The sequence below is a fragment of the Lathamus discolor genome, chromosome 3 (assembly GCF_037157495.1).
Source record: "Lathamus discolor isolate bLatDis1 chromosome 3, bLatDis1.hap1, whole genome shotgun sequence".
NCBI lineage: Eukaryota > Metazoa > Chordata > Aves > Psittaciformes > Psittacidae > Lathamus > Lathamus discolor.
In genome coordinates, this window is record NC_088886.1 from 103,844,649 (window position 1) to 103,861,173 (window position 16,525).

General features: G+C 43.2%; 1 protein-coding gene across 19 annotated transcripts in view; it reads right to left on the reverse strand.

Annotated features, from left to right (window-relative positions):
- Positions 1 to 16,525, reverse strand: part of RTKN2 (rhotekin 2) — a 225,283-nt gene that overhangs the window by 176,387 nt on the left and 32,371 nt on the right. For 5 of the 19 annotated variants that reach the window (XM_065670901.1, XM_065670894.1, XM_065670891.1 and 2 more), the window contains one exon: positions 14,855 to 15,002. The exons of 13 other annotated variants lie outside the window; for them this stretch is intronic. The gene's annotated coding sequence lies outside the window, so the exon portion shown is untranslated. Of the gene's footprint in view, positions 1 to 8,511; positions 8,550 to 14,854; positions 15,003 to 16,525 lie in introns of those variants that run through there. One more of the 19 variants, XM_065670905.1, reaches the window with a different exon arrangement.

Sequence of the window (16,525 nt, forward strand, 5' to 3'; positions counted from 1 at the left end):
AGACCGAGGCAAAGGAGTCATTCAGAACCTCAGCCTTCTCCAAATCCTGCGTAGCCAGTTCTCCCGAAAGCTTCCTCAGGGGGACTATTTTGTCCCTAGTCTGTTTTTTGTTTGCTACGTACCTGTAGAATCCCTTCCTATTATCCTTAACTTGCAGGAGGTGAGGCTTGGGGCCAGACTCTCGCAGATATAACCAGGACAGTCAGCACCTGCAGCTGCCATTGAAGTTAATGGGAATTGCTGGTACTTAGCACCACTGAGGCTTTCTCTAGGAGAGAAATACATGATTTATCAGAAGCTCATCAATTACAGCAGAAGTCTGCCACAAACTTTGGGAGAAGACACACCCGTGAAAGGAACCTAAGTTCTCAGTCCTCCCCTTGGAGTACACATACACCTAAGGGCTTCCCTATATAAGATGATGTATGAACACTAGCCACACATCTGAGAAGTTAGTGTCTCGGTACACCCCCAGTACTCCCATCAGGGAAAACCTCTCCAGACAGCTGCAGATTAAACCCAGGTCACACATCAGGAGAACACTGCTTTGATAAGTCCAGGCCTTCCCGACAGCAGGCTGGGATTTCTGGCTAGAAGAACATAGGCTTGTTGGAAAGCATGCTAAATGCAATTACCTTCAGGAGGCACTAAATGTTAGGAAAGCCATATACAAAGTATTTCCAGACCAGAATGAGAGAATGAAAGCATGAAGTCTCTTAGTACAAGGTCTAACTCCCTTTCTTATCTGCAGGCCTCAGAGGTGCTGCCAGGTAAAAAGCATGGGTATCTATTATGTCCCTTCTCAGCAACGTTTATCCTATCACTCTGCCATTGTTCCTCTGCTAAACAGCCAGAAAGTCACGGAGAAATATTTCTTTCCCATTTTATCTGCACATGCTCTCCAGAGATTGAATAGTAAAGAAAGCAGCAAGGAAAATATAACCACTTTCAGAGGCCTGTCCCTGTGACACAAGTTCTCATTTCTTCATGAATAGCATCATGTCACAACTGCTTCCATTCAGAGACGTCTCCGCTGAGGTGCCTACTCAAACATGCAGGAATCCTCTGGGAAAAGGGCCTGGTTGCCCTCTCATTCTCCCTGCAGTCTGTATCCACATTCTTCTGTTTGCTGGCTAGGAAAAGCTGCTAACGTCATGTCACAGGTTTCTTAACAAAAGAAACATCACTGCTAGTAGCATGGAGCAGATCTGCAGTGCCTGTAAATGGACAGTGCTCAGCTGAATTTCTTGGATTGCGAGTTACTTGCACCATCCAAAGATCCTGCATAACATCCAAGCCACTGCTTTACATATTATGTACTCTCTTCCTCAACAAGATTAGGTATCATGATTTAGAGAACAGAATGAGTAAGAATTGATATGGTTTTAAAATGGGAATCTTTGCTTCCAATGTGTAAAAATGATTTGTAGCTTGGACATTTGTTCTCAAGTAAACAGCCTAACAGAAACTAAAGGCTTCACTCATCTGAAATTGTTGGCACTTGGTATTTAAAAAACTCTTCAGAAGACACCTGACAAACAAATAACTTCATCTTTGAAGAAAACTTCTTTTGGGGGGCAGTCAGAGAGTGTTATTCAAGTAGTCGACAGAACAGACGTGTTCAGGATTTTCCTAGGAAATACGTGAAAATTAACCAAATAGCTTCAGGAGCAGCAGACTGCTGCAGTCAGGGTCCCTATTCATCTTTGTCCAAAGGCTGGATTCCTTGGTATGAAGAAGGCGCAAGCCATGGCTGATATTTCCCTGTACCTGAGACTCTCATGACATCTCTCTTCCAAGTGTCTTTCTCCACAGCCTCTCCTCTTGTGCGCTTATCTGCATTTTCTTCCCTACTGCCATGTATGCATTGAATTTGGTCAAAAAGGTATTTCCAACCACCTGTCAAATTTGGCTAAAACTAGTCAGGATATCCAAAGCTTCACAGCAGGAAGGGCCCACTTGCACTGGAGGCCAGATTTTAGTGGCATGATGAAAACTCCCATAACTGTTTAGCACCTGCATTGCTGTAAGCCTGAGGAAGAGCTTCATCACAACTCCACAGTGAGGACCCCGCACAGTCCTGGAGCACAGTCCTGGCAAATCCTGTACCCTAGAGACTGTCTCACTCCCAGCCCAGTACTCCAGAGCACCTACATACTCCAGGGGAGCTACTCCAAGAAGCAGTGTGGGAACAACCATCCCCTGCAAACAGAGGATCACTTCTTCCTGCAGCAATGGGCTGAAAGCAAAGCACAGGGCACTTTCACATGGACACAGACAGGGATGGCATTCCCATTCTTGCTTTTAATGCTAATAATACACAAAACCCAGCTACCTATGAAAATGTTAGACCTCATCCAACAGGCCACTTACCTTCTCCTGACAGCTAAGCTTCCATTGTACAGCCAGCAAAGTAAATGAGATTTTGATGTGGGCAAGCAGGAGGCCAGACACAAGTCTAGAAGTAACGGAGTTTATTTCTTACTGACCAGCTTGATAGCAGAAGTGCCACGGTCATTCTTTCTAATTTCAGGGACCTTTTAAATAAAGTTCCACTCCAGAAGCCAAGCATGAAAGGAGAGGAATGAAAGCTCTTTGATAGATAAGATATTACAAGAGACTGTCAGAAGCTTGGTAGGAGAATGAAGTAACACTCTGGATACTGTCATTGAAAACAATAATGAAAGAGTACACCATTTTCTTAACTGAAGTACTATCAAATCTATGTTACTGCCACACAACATATTTTTCCTCCAAAGGTGCCAATTTCAAGCTATGACTATTGATCTCTATCAAACACTCAAAATTAATTGCACTGCTAAGGAAAAGTGGCACCAAATCGTTTGAGAACATCAAACAGTAAAAAGCCAATGGGGTCAAATCAAGGTCAGATTTTGATGAGTAAGGTGTCAGAAATTTAATCCATTTCGTCTAAGATAATGTATAGAGCCAGTATTGGGTTGGGTTTTTTTTTTCCCCTTTCTTTTCTCTAATTTTTTTTAAGCCAGTTTCTCTCAAAAATACCACAAAAACAGACCTCAACTTTTTTTATGAACTTTTTTCCATGACTGGAGAAAGAAAAGATTAAATGGACTGAAACACAGATGGCAATTATGTCTCTGTTTATTTCCTAATGAGTCACAAGATTATTTTTTGCCTTCTGCCACATCATTTCAGAATAGAAGAAAACCTTATCTTGAAGGAGACTTGTGGAGACAAAATAACGCTGTTGAAAGTCCCAGTCCAGCAAGACACATATAGCATTTTTAAAAAACGAACCCCAAACCTTTAACCACAACTGAAGTCCCATTCACCTAAACTCAAATTCAGAAACGATGGGTAAATCTGTTCCACTAGCTGATGAATACGGTGGCTATCAAATTTGATAGTGGCCTCATGACAAAATATTCAACAGTTCTCATAGTGACATGTTGCATTTACATCTCAGCATTTAGGGAGAACTAAGTCCAGAAATACGACTAGAAAAGGCTCCCCCTCTGCCTTCCCACCAGAGCCTGTGATGCCCGTGCCCTCTAACCACCTCCCATTTGAGCCTGCATGCCCCCTGCCTGCCCAGGGTATCCCCCAGCCTCAGGCACTTGACCAAACTCGCATCCAGACTGAAACCTGGACCCAGGAAGCCTGGCCACTTCTCACACTAGAGGCAGTACGGCTATGAGCACAGTGACCCAGCACTGGCTGGGCTCTCAAACTTGGCTGTGGCCACTTTCTTTTAAAACTCAGGATGAGTAACTAATTTGATAGTGGCAACACCGTCTGCTTCGCACATCACAGTCTAGTAATTAGCATGCTCTTGAAAGGAAGCAGAAGATACGTATTCATCAGTTCAAACCCATGTCTCTCACCTCCTCAGAAAGTGCCTTAACCACAGGGCTTTGGATAGGGGACTCCCCTCTTATCCTACTGAAATCATGCAACAAAAATTCAGGCTTACAACCTAAAAGGGCTGAATATTCATCCCAGTGATTAGGACACATGGCTGAAAGAGATGAATTCTTTATCTGATGACTTTTCATATGTTTTAGGCAGTAACTGGAGGAGGATAATATGAATTCGGATCTTGTCAGGAAGAGTCTGAATGTGACCTCCCACCTCCTACCAGAACACAAAATATGCAAAGGAGGATCCATTTTAAAGGGAGAGCAAGACACACACTCCTCTCTAAAACAGTGCTACCTCCGTGCGGGAACACATTTGCTTTCCACAGTAATAGGTAAAGACATCTCTATTCAGGAGATGGCTGGTGCTTCAGAAACACCCATATCCTCAGGGTATTTCTGTCTCCTGGGTCTAGGGTTTCCCCCTTCAGCATCTGGGTATTCCTGCAGGAATAAGGGAGCCTCAGGCTTATCTGTCCCAAGGCACTTTAAAGGCACATACAACTGGTGTGGTGAAGACAGGGCACAGTTAGGTTGAATAATTTGTTACCTAAAAATGCTTCTGACAGATGGCAAGGCTGTTCTGGAATACTGTGAAAATAACAGATTTTGGGACAGGGTGCTGAAGAGAACTGATTTTAGTGAAAAGTTGGATTTTTATCAAAATGACCTTTTTACTCCAAAAGCCTGCTTTGCATAGAAAATCGCAAAGAAATTTCCCAAATTTGATAAGAAATCGTTCATCCCAACAATTTACTGGAGTTACGGCTTGGATGTAATTTTGCTTCATGGACAATTTGCTGCCACTGGATTCCTTGTCCAACATCCATCGTTGCCAGATGTTCCCATGATGTATCACAACAGCACAGGACAACGGAAAACCATCATGCACATTTAAAAGAGCAGTGAGTTTAAGGAAGACGATGGGTCATTTGCCTTGAAGACTTCCAAGTTCCTTAATTTGTCATGGAAAACAGTTGCTTTTACCTTGTTTCCTCCCCACCCCCCTTCAAAATCCCCCAAGAAATAAAATATTCCCAATCCATTCTAGTTACCAAGACATTTTCAGGCTACATTCCTAAAGAAATGAGGCTTAGTTGTTGGCACTACGTGTCCATTTGTCTGCCCAAAGATCAGTTCTGCATCCCTTCCCTTCCTGTCTCCTCAATGCCTTCAGAAACTACCCGACAGACAGAGAAGGGGAAGGAACTGTGAGTGCTGGGTGGGAAGAGTAGATATAAAAATCCTTGGTTCTGTTTTGATATTTTGCAACAAAGTACAGATCTACATGGCAGATCAGCAAGTCTCAGATTTTAGAGGAAACACTGCCAAAAGATGGTGTTTCTTTTCCTTTAAAAAAGAAGTTGAAACAGTTTATTACTAGGTGTTGTATCGCATCTGAAACTTCCAGTTTCAGTACTTACTTGTGTGACATATATACCAAGTGGAGAAGGATCTTACTAAAACCTTCCAGGATGAAAACCTTCATGCTAGCCAGTCTAGACATCTTCTAGCAAATACAAGAGTGGGATTATTAGATGGTGCTGCTATTCTGACTCAAATGAACGGGACAATAATGAAAAGAAAAACAACCTCTTGAACAAAACTAGGTAAACATTAGCTAAAACCAAGCTTAGTTTGAGATGCTGAAACACTACAATACAGATTATTGAGGTAAATCCATTAAAATTCCGAGCACTTTTAAAAGCATGTTTAAATCATGTATTAAAGTGTGTATTTGTCTTGTGATCATGTAGAAACTTTTTTTCAAGTAAGAACCTAATTTAGCTTTCTAAGTTAGGGTGGAAACCAGTCCATTGGCTTCTCCTTGGTGCTTAGTTGTCTGTATATCTATCTACTACGCTAAGATCTTACTTACTTTTTAATGTCTACTTAGTCCCTTAGCTTACTTTGGACTCCTTTTCCAAAAGGTTTCGCTTGAGTGAGATGAAAATCATTCATTTCTGACACCATTGCATAGCTAAGAAGAAGAACCATAGGACATGTGGAACAGCCTTAGGGAGATACATCTGTCAACCCAAGAAAAGGTTGTTTTGTTGTTTGGGGGTTTTTTATGGGCTTTTAATATATATTTATTTTTTCCCAATTCCTGGTAATTCTCCTCGCTTAGTTTCCACATACATATTCCACAGAAGAGGTAAAGGTTACCAGTGTATTAATATTACTTCTGTACAATGCTCTATGTTTTCAATTAGGCTCACTCCCACAGTGATTTCCATATCTAGCTACTTGCTCTTCTTATTTCTTGATAAGTGATGGCCCCTATCAGGAAGTCGGGGGTGAGTCTGTTACTGCTTTGAGTAAACAACCTAAAGGTCATTTTAGATGTTGGCTTTGACACTGTTGGTTCAATAGCCACCCACCATAGCTGTAACCAGTAAGCTGAAGTTAACCTCATGGAATGGCCTTTCAGTGGGTCCTGTCATCTCTTCAACAGAACAACCCCAGTGGGCACTTCATAGTGGAATGAAGAAAATCCTATGAAATTCCCCTCACAGACACCTGACAGAGGCATTTCATCTGACATGAGGATCTAAGTGCTAAGAACTGTGTCCACATGGGTGCCACAGTTCTCCTAGCCAGTGCTCAAGGAGCTTTTTAATGAGATTTCCCATAGCAGAAATGAAAGTGACAGAAGACACTCCAGCTACCTGTACACAATTGACTTGCAGGCATGACTTATGTAAACTGGAATGTGAAGGGGTAAGATCCGTGGCTGATATTGGACCCCCAATTTGGGTAACCACCAGCATAGCTATTACACACAGAACACCATTGCCCAACCTAGACTTCTGCAAGTATTGTTTCTTTCCTTCTGCTCCTACAGGATTAATTAGTAGGAAGCACAGCTTTGCCAAAATAGATGCATCCATTGCTGGAGTGTGTTGCCAGTACACACCATCAGTGTGCTTCTGTAAGTAAAAGGTCATTATACTACCAACATGCCCGGCCACCTTCTCCCACATGCATCTTCAGCATGAAAGCAGGAAGAGAGACAGGTTCAAAGATATTATCATCCTGCAAAAGGGGAAGAGTTGCATGACTAGATCTAAGATTTAGAGCAAAGGCCAAAGCACTCACAGGGATGATACAGCAAATATGCCTTGCATTGACCCCTCTACAGACTGAGCTATGTGTATTCCATGAGGGGGACCACCACCCAAGACAGAATCCAAAGTACATTACAAAATAACCACTGAAGACATTTCAGGAAACTTTACACAAGCAAAGGACAATTTCTTCTCCAAATTAGGTACTTCAGGGTCCTAGGCTCTTGTTTTAGGCATCTGAAGAAGATCAAAGAGGATGGAAGAGACGACTCTCACTGAAGTGGCATGTAAAAAGTTACTGTGGATTCAGGCCCCTAGGACTCTCTTCTGATACTGCCTGGTGCCTCATCTCTCTCCCCTCACACTAGTGTGCCACTAAGTGTAACAACTTAGTGGCAGGGCATCTCAGACACTCTTCATCGTCCCCAGCCTGAACACAGTACCTCCAGTAACTGAGGCACTGTTGGGTCATGTAGTGTCACATCATACACCCTGCCAGAACACACTATCTGTATCTATTTTACAAAAATGGATAAGGCCCAGCACAACCCAACCCTCCTTGTTCAGCTAGAGAGATAGGTCTGAGTGTCTTCTATACAACAGTGTTGACTGTTGGTAAAAAAGTGATTTACCCAAGTGAAGGGACAAGTTGTACTGATAAACTATCTATATCCACTTTCCTGTTGAGAGAGGTACATGCTAATACATACGTTCCTAAATTTCTACACAAAGTGCACCTTGTGTCTTCTGTCTTTGTCTCTTTTCTGTGTAGCTAACGAAAAAAAACCCACAACAGATCCCTGAAGAACAGCTAAGGGAAGACAGCAAAAATATGTATATACTTCAAAGATGCTGCTGTCTTCTCAGAGCCAGACACCCAGGCCCTTCAAGATACACACATGGCAGTAGCTACCAGAACATCCTGTTCTTCTTTTCCACCACAATTTGCGCGATCCAGCTATATCCATTGTGACCTCCGGCGTTTCTCTCAGATACTCAGAGTGGCATTATCATGCAGGTGCTAATAGATAAAAACCACTTGAGACCGTACCCCATCGCTCTTTTTCCTTCTCTCCCTCTGCTCCACAGCAAACAGAGCTCAAGGCTTCAGAGACCTCCGCAAAAGCAGTCAAGCCCGACTTCCACACAGCCCTATATGGTATTGTATAGGCACAGTCATAGCTATTTTCTCCAGACACGGGGCTTCATTTTCCAGTACATATTTTTCACTTTGCGCTAAACAGACAACAGAGTGCGAAAACTCCCATTTTTGGGTTTGACATTATCGTACATACAAGAAAACCATCTGCAGTTTTGAGCTTCAGCTTTTGCTCCAAGTTGGGATCTTTCAGTTACTTTTCCCAATGCATTTTCCAGCCCAGACACTAATTCAGTCTACTCCCTGCTCCAGCTGCTCTCCTGTTCTGCAAGCAACGTCTGCTTTCTAACATGATGCAGGAGTCACTAAACAGCACCTGAGAGAGTGCTTAAAATCCCAGGATGCCATATTACAAAGCAGGATCCTAGAATCGAGTACTTACCCAAAAGGGACAAGCGCATGACAGTTGCACAGTCCCAGCACTGCGCGCTCCTGAAGGGTAGAATAGCACAAGTGGGGCTTTGCTGCAGTCCAGTATCACAACCTGTTGTATATTTCTAGTTAAAGGAATATGGGTAAAGAAAATACAAGCTGTATTTAAGCAATAATACCTTCTGGGAATGTCTAGCAACAAGTGTTCTGAGGAAGGAGATGTGCCTCTGGCCCTTACCCTCACCAGTCAACAACTCCCAGGCTGACTAAGTTAAAATAGCTGCCTTGAAAGTCATAATTGCTATTCTCAGCAGTACAATCCTTTTTTCTTCTTTTTTTAATGTACTTTTTAACATGCTGCAAAGTTAAACATGGCTTGCCTGTTACCATGGATATAATTTCATGTTTATAAGACTGGTCTTTCCTGGCAGCTAAATGCCTGCATGGGAACAAAAAGCAAAGTGGGATTTTGTTTGCCATTTGCTCCATTTATGATAACAGCTAACTACTTCTTCTACCAACAAGGTTTTGATTTTACTGGAGTTTCTCTAGGGACAGAGTTCCTCTCATTGGCGTTAACACATTACAACTGATCCTCCAGTTTGTGTGAGCAGAGCCCTGAACTCACATGGCACTACTCATGAAATCAGGGCCACAGAATCAAGACCCACCATGTTTACATACCTTCCATAACTGATATTAGACAGTATACAGTACACAAAAACATGTTACATCTCTGCCTAATGAAGAGTCCACTCCAAACCCAGAGTGCAGGGCTGAGCTAGAACTAACTTTTATTCAGAGTAAAACCATGACAAATTCTGATTAAACTCAGGCAGGTTTTCATTTGAGGAAAGGGGCACTTTTATTCCACAGGGTCCCAGGAAAAATCTCCCAAATAGAATTGCTAAATTCATTAATATCAATTTGAAATCAGCTGCATTTAAGCAGAAAGGCTAATGGAGTAAGAATAAAATCCAGACTGGCGGGAAGGTGTTACCCGTTTAGAACGCCGAGTCTAAATGCCTCCATCACATCCACACCTCACTATCCATGCCCACCTCTATTTACAAAACTGTGCATCCACTCCTATCCCTCTTGAATGACTTCTGTGGCAAAAGTCACCTGCTCTTCAGTAGGACAACATTTCATCCCTCGGTGAATAAGCCCACGAACAGCATTTGACTGCTCGTTGGTAACGTGTAGGATTGCAACAACTCAGCTGCTATTGCTAGAAGTTCCGAAAATAAGATGTAATTGCACAGACAAACCTGGGGACTGCAGCACACTGTGCCCCTCCAAATCATGCAGCCAGAGTGTTTACCTGCGTCTGTGTGTCACTGCCATGAAAAGTTCGGTGTCTATTTTGGTATCAGAGATATGTATCAGTCAAACTTGACTTCAGCTTTTGAAGTGGGTGGAGAGCAACACCACCCCTTTCCTGTGCTGAAGTCTGCAGCAAAATTGCATTTTACTCACAAACATTTCTGTAGTTCTGTTGTGTGCTGACTTTTTAGAAAAATAATCTCATTGGACAGACACCACCAGCAAGTTTCTCCACTCTGCGGAGTGTCTTCACAGCCCTCCCACATAGTGAAAATGACTCAGACAAAACTACTAAATTTAGGGCATTGGTATTCTATGTGTTACGCTGGTGTTCATACAAGTAATGCCTTAAACAGTAAATTTCTGAATTAAGCATTCAGGCATCTCTTCTGTGCTGCATCTGCCAGTGAAACAGAATGGCAATGAAGGTGGGCTGAGGAGGAGGTTATTTGGATCGTGATTCGGGTTGTGTTTTGGCTAGAGCTAAATGTGAATTTGAATGAGGTTTTCATATACTTTTAGAGATATCTATTGACCCGATATCTTGATGTTTGATCTCAAGTGATGAGATCGTGCAAGATTAGATGCCCTTGGGAGATTCCCTTCATCTCAGGCAAGAGACTGCAGGCTTTGACTCACAAATGGGGATGATTTCTCTTGGGATGACTAGACCAATTCCCATCTCTCAGCATCCAACTCACCAATCTCTCTGAGGTTCCCCTCCTGCGAGGATGGCTCATGAAGCAGCTGCTGAATTGCTGGTTGCAATTCCATGCAATCAATTAAATTGGTACTTCTGTAATTCAATATAAAAATACATAGAGATCCTGCAATTTTATAGTTAGCAAATCACCCCATGCTTCGCAAACAACAGCCATCCCTGCAGCAAGGGCAAGGCACGCTGGAAGATAGCAGTGGTGGCCATTGTTTATCTGGACTTCTGTAAAGCCTTTGACAGAGTCCCCCATACATCTTTCTCTGTAAACTGGAGAAATATGGATTTGACAGGTGGACTGTTCGGTGAATGAGGAATTGGCTGGATGGTCACATCCAGAGGGTAGTGATCAACAGCTCAATGTTGGAATGGACACCAGTGGCAAGTGGCGTCCGTCAGAAGTCCATACTGGGACCACTACTGTTTAATATCTTCATCAATGACATAGACAGTGGGATTGAGTGTGCTGTCAGCAAGTTTGCAGATAACATGAAGCTGAGTGGTACAGTTGACACACCTGAGGGATGGGAAGCTATCCAGAGGGACCTGAACAGGCTCAAGAGGTCCAATGAGGCCAAGCGCAGGGTCCTGCACCTGGATCAGGGCAACCCCCAGTATCAATACAGACTGGGAGATGAAGGGATTGAGAGTGCCCCAGAGGAGAAGGACTTGGGGGGTACTGGTGGATGAAAGATTGGATGTGAACTGGCAATGTGCATTTGTGGCACAGAAGGCAAGTCATATCTTGGGCTGCATTCAAAGAAGAATATTCTACCCCTCTGCTCTGGTGAGACTTCACCTGCAGTACTGTGGTCCAGCTCTGGAATCTTCAGTACAAGAAAGATATGGACCTGCTGGAGAGGGTCTAGAGAAAGACCACAAAAATGATCAGAGCACCATTCCTGTGAGGAAAGGCTGAGAGAGTTGGGGTTGTTCAGCCTGGAGAAGACTCCAGCAGACCTTATTGTGGCCTTTCAGTTCTTAAAAGGGGCCTATAAGAAAGATGGGGAAAGACTTCTTAGCAGGTCCTGCTGTGATAGGATGAGCAGTGATGCTTTTAAACTAAAAGAGGGGAGATTCAGGCTGGACGTGAGGAAAAAATTCTTTACGATGAGGGTGTGTTGTGGTTTAAACCGATCCACACAGCTTGTCCACTCACCCCCCACCCCCCGACCCTCCCCGCTCCCGGAGGGATGGGGAGGAGAATCAAGAGAATGTAACTCCCACGGGTTGAGATAAGAACAGCCCAGTAACTAAGGTATAACACAAATCACTGCTGCTACCACCAATGATAATATTGATAAGAGAAAATAACAAGAGAATACGATACCACCGCCGGATGAGTTTGACACCCCCGAAGAGAGTGTCCTTCCGGGTAACTCCCAGTTACCTCCCTGGGTATGATGTGCTGTGGTATGGAATACCTCTTTGGCTAGCTTGGGTCAGGTGTCCTGTCTCTGCTTCCTCCCGGCCTCCCCTCGTCCCCAGCAGAGCATGAGACTCACAGAGTCCTTGGCCAGAATAAACATTACTTAACAACAACTAAAAACAATCGGTGTTATCAGCTCTCTGCCCAGGCTGGAAGTCAAAACACAGAGCTTGCACCAGTTACTAAGAAGGAGCAAAATGGCTCCTGGTAAACCCAGGACAGTGTGGTAAAATACTGGAGTAGTATTTTACTGCAATATTACTGCCCAGAGAGGTGGTAGATGCACCATCCCTGGAGACATTCAAGGCTGGATGTGGTTCTGGGCAACCTGATCTAGGTGAAGTTATCCCTGCTCAGTGCAGGAGAATTGGACTAGATGACCTTTGAAAGTCCCTTCCAATCCAAGCTGTTCTGTGGTTCTATGATTCTATGATTAAAGGCAAGAAGTTTTACAGCTATCACACACAAGCCAGGGCTTGGCAGAAAGATAGGCCATGTGTTCACCACCCAGAAAAATGGACAGCAAGTCCTTGGCTATGCGGGGAGCAGGAGAAGCAATGAGAGGGACGGGACAAGACGGGGAAAGTGTGAAAGAGGAGTGCTAAAGCACCTTCTTCATTAAGGCAGTCTTTCCTCCCTGCTCGCCTAAAATTGCCAACAAATCAGTGTGAGATCAAAGTCAGGCCAGAACCACACCAAGAGACCATGCTCTCCTTCAGGCTGACCACACCACCTGCTGAAGCCAGCAAGTTTAGTGTGGGTATCTCAGGGCAGGACACAGAAGCAATGACTCATCTATGAAACAAACTTTGGCTCCTTATCTGTTTGCCAGATGTCTCCAGAAGGGCATGGTTTTCTTAAATATTTTGGGGGTTTTTTTAACTGCTGAATAATCTTTACACATATAGTTCATGATCTGTTACCCAGTTAAAACCATGCAACTGCTAGGAGCAGTATAAGCTGTGTACACTGCACATTTCCACCCCATGCGCTTCCTTTGTTCCTCATCATTGAAGCATAAGTTTCATAAAATTAGGTTCACGCAAAAACATTTTCAGATAATTTGCTGTAGCCTCCAGAATTGCTTATGCTGGTCTGATGTGCAGCCTTTCAACCTGGGAAGCTGGGCATCCTTGTCTAAAGTTCTGCAGAGCAGATAAATAATTCTTTTCAGTACAACACAGAAGTCATACAGCTGCCCTGAGGAACATTTCTATAGTACAGTGTTTACCCTTGTCCTGACTTCCCCCTGAGAAGCAGGGATCTCAAAAATGCCCGAAGTGTCTTAAAAATCCATGCTTCAGGCGATCTGGAGGGATTATTTAATCTCTTCTCTTGCTCTAAGGCAGAATAAATAACTTAGATTACCTTTGAAAAATATTTGTCACCCTAGTTCTTGCAAGATTCAGTCAAGAAAATTCTGCTTTCTCCCTTAAATAATCTGTACTATGATTTTACTTGTGCAATTAGAACACTTTTCTTAATGCTTGAGCTTTGCCTCTTTACCTTATCACCTCATTAGTTTATTTATCCAGCCAGGCAACTTGACTGGGTCAGATTAGCCAGTCTTATCACCCACATTTTGACTGATAACCTAGTCAGGGAATATAATGGAAGATGATGCTGAAAAACAAGATCCAGAGATATATCAAGATCGAAAGAATATCTGTATGATATCTGCTGCATACTGATAGGCATACTTTGATAGTCTGACAAAGCTGGGGCTGCTCAGCCTGGAGAAGAGAAGGCTGTGTGGAGACCTCATAGCAGTCTTCCAGTATCTGAAGGGGGCCTATAGGGATGCTGGGGAGGGACTCATCATTAGGGACTGTAGTGATAGGACAAGGGGTAACGGGTTAAAACTTAAACAGGGGAAGTTTAGATTGGATATAAGGAGGAAGTTCTTTACTGTGAGGGTGGTAAGGCACTGGAATGGGTTGCCCAATGACGTGCTGAATGCTCCATCCCTGGCGGTGTTCAAGGCCAGGTTGGATAGAGCCTTGGGTGAGATGGTTTAGTGTGAGGGGTCCCTGCCCATGGCAGGGGGGTTGGAACTAGATGATCTTAAGGTCCTTTCCATAACTATTCCATGATTCTATGATTCTACTCTTTTTTTCTTAGCAAGCTGCCCTATAAACTGGAAAATTACATTAGTTTAAAAGGTAGATGTCCCATCCCTGGAAACATTCAAGGTGAGGTCAGATGGGGCTCTGGGCACTCAGATCTAGTTGAAGGTGTCCCTGCTCATTGCAGGGGAGCTGGACTGGATGAGCTTTAAATGTCCCTTCCAACTCAAGCTATCCTATGATACCATGCACAGGTAAGTCCTTCTTAGTAAGACTCGGCTAAAATCATAACAACTTCTACCTTGTGGAACAGAGTTGCCTCAGTACATCCCAAGATGATGATACATTGAGCGGTTTTGCCCTGTTGCCTTTCCATGCAACATCCAGATAAAGTGTCCATTGCCACTGAGGCTTGGCTACTAAGTTCTTCAAAGAATCACCCAAAACGTCTTTCCACTCCTCCCAGGGTGGTGGCTTAAACTACACCCACCTGTCAAAGAGGTTCTGTTCTTTTTCTAACTTGACCCAGACAAGTCTGTCCCTCCTTTTTTCCACAACTTCAGAACAAGCATGGATAATGCTTCTCCATTTCTCCAAGCCTGTCCTTCCATAGTGAGCTGTACAAATACCACAGTCCGTGACTTATCACAGCAAATTTCTAATGTGCCTGTAAGTATATTGCTACAACATCAGGTTCTTTCCATTTTCCCCATGTTTGTATTACATTTGCCCTCTTTACCTCCCAAAGGTGTTTCTGTAATATCTGCCATTTAAACTTTCCAATTTTTTTCTTCAATGTTTCTTAATTTTCACTTACCTAGGTAACTTTTGCACTGGCCTCTTTCAAACTGCACATGAAGCCCTCTTCTCACCAGGCTGGTGCATGGTGCAATGTGATGGACTCCTATTTCTTCATCACCTAAGTGCCAACTCTTCCTAGCAGGCCTGTGCAAGTACATCCACTCCTGTGGAAGGGAGGATGTCCTGTCAACCACATCTGAGAAATTCTTACCATTACCTTCAAAACCTGACATTAGAAGGTGCCAAATATTTTACTTCTGCACTTTGGACGAAAAAAAATTGAGTGGTTTTATATTCCTGAATTGAAACATTTCATTTCGATGAGCTGAACCAAAGCAAAATGTTTTGGGTTGACATCAGCCTGTCTCATCTTTCTAAAGCAAGACTCTCTGACCAAGCTCTTTCCCATGATCCAGCACTACTGTAGTAAGTAAGAAGACAGACTGCAACACACCCTTGATTAGATAATATAGAGGTGGGTATGGCTGAAAGAAATAATCTGGATGCAATGTTACCTGTCCCCAAAATACCATCTGCAGTTCAGGCAGATGGCTCAGACTTAATATTAAGTAACACACAGCAATCCAGGTCAACAAACTGATTTGAAATGGATCAAACTGACTAAAAGCAAAATATTTCAGTTTTACCTTCCTGATGAGTCCTTGTATCTCAACTTCACAGAAACTTTGCATAGAAGTCACTTCAACACCAAGTATTTTTTAACATAATATAATTAGCAACTGTGGAAATAGATCAGTCATCATGACTTGCTGCATGGGAAGATCAGAATACTGATTCATACATACTTCATATACATTGAATTACTTCAGGAACCCAGTACTTTTGCATCTTCTTCATACCATGACAGTTCAAAAGGAAGTCTTTGCTCTCCAATGGCATGCACATGATGGGAGGTGATGCTAATCATGAGAACAACCAGAAAATTCTTTTGAGCCAGTTAGATGGTACCAGTCACAATGCCATTAGTCATCTATTCCTCAATCTGAGGAGAAGGAAGCAAAATTATCATTCATCTGCTCCTGAAGCTGCAAAGACACAAGGGAAGTATACTATTTCCCATGCTTATTGCAATCGTCATCACACAAAGTGACATAAGCTGCTATTTTCTGCTCCTATTCTAGAAGAACGGTGGTTACTCTCTGTCAAAAGAGAGACTTTGATCTCATTTAACTGCTTCATTCTCCTTCTGTCCTTGCCTGATCAACATGTGACCACGAAAGGAAATGGAACCGGAAAATGCTACACAGTAAGAATATATACAGCCTGATGCCATTAGCCTCTGCAGCTTGTAAGGTGTCCATGATATGACTGCTGGTTAGCAATGACAGTGACAGAGGAGAGAGAAATGGTAATCAGTGGGTGGAAAAGTGCACACACAAGGAAAATCTCCCAGAAAAGTTGATAGAGAAGCATCAGGAGAGGTTAACTGCAGAGGGTTCAAAGTGGAGGACTTTAAGAACAGATCCAGGAATATAACTGGAACAAGGAGACGGACTGCCCTGGAGTAGACGATCTAACAAATCACACACGAAGTCTTCACACTGTCAAAGTCTTCACACTGCTGAGATCAATGAGATACATACCACTTATATCTCAGTAAACCAAGAGGCAGGGGAAGTCCAGGAGGAATGGATAGGCAGGAGAAGCTGACCAGAACCCATGTCTC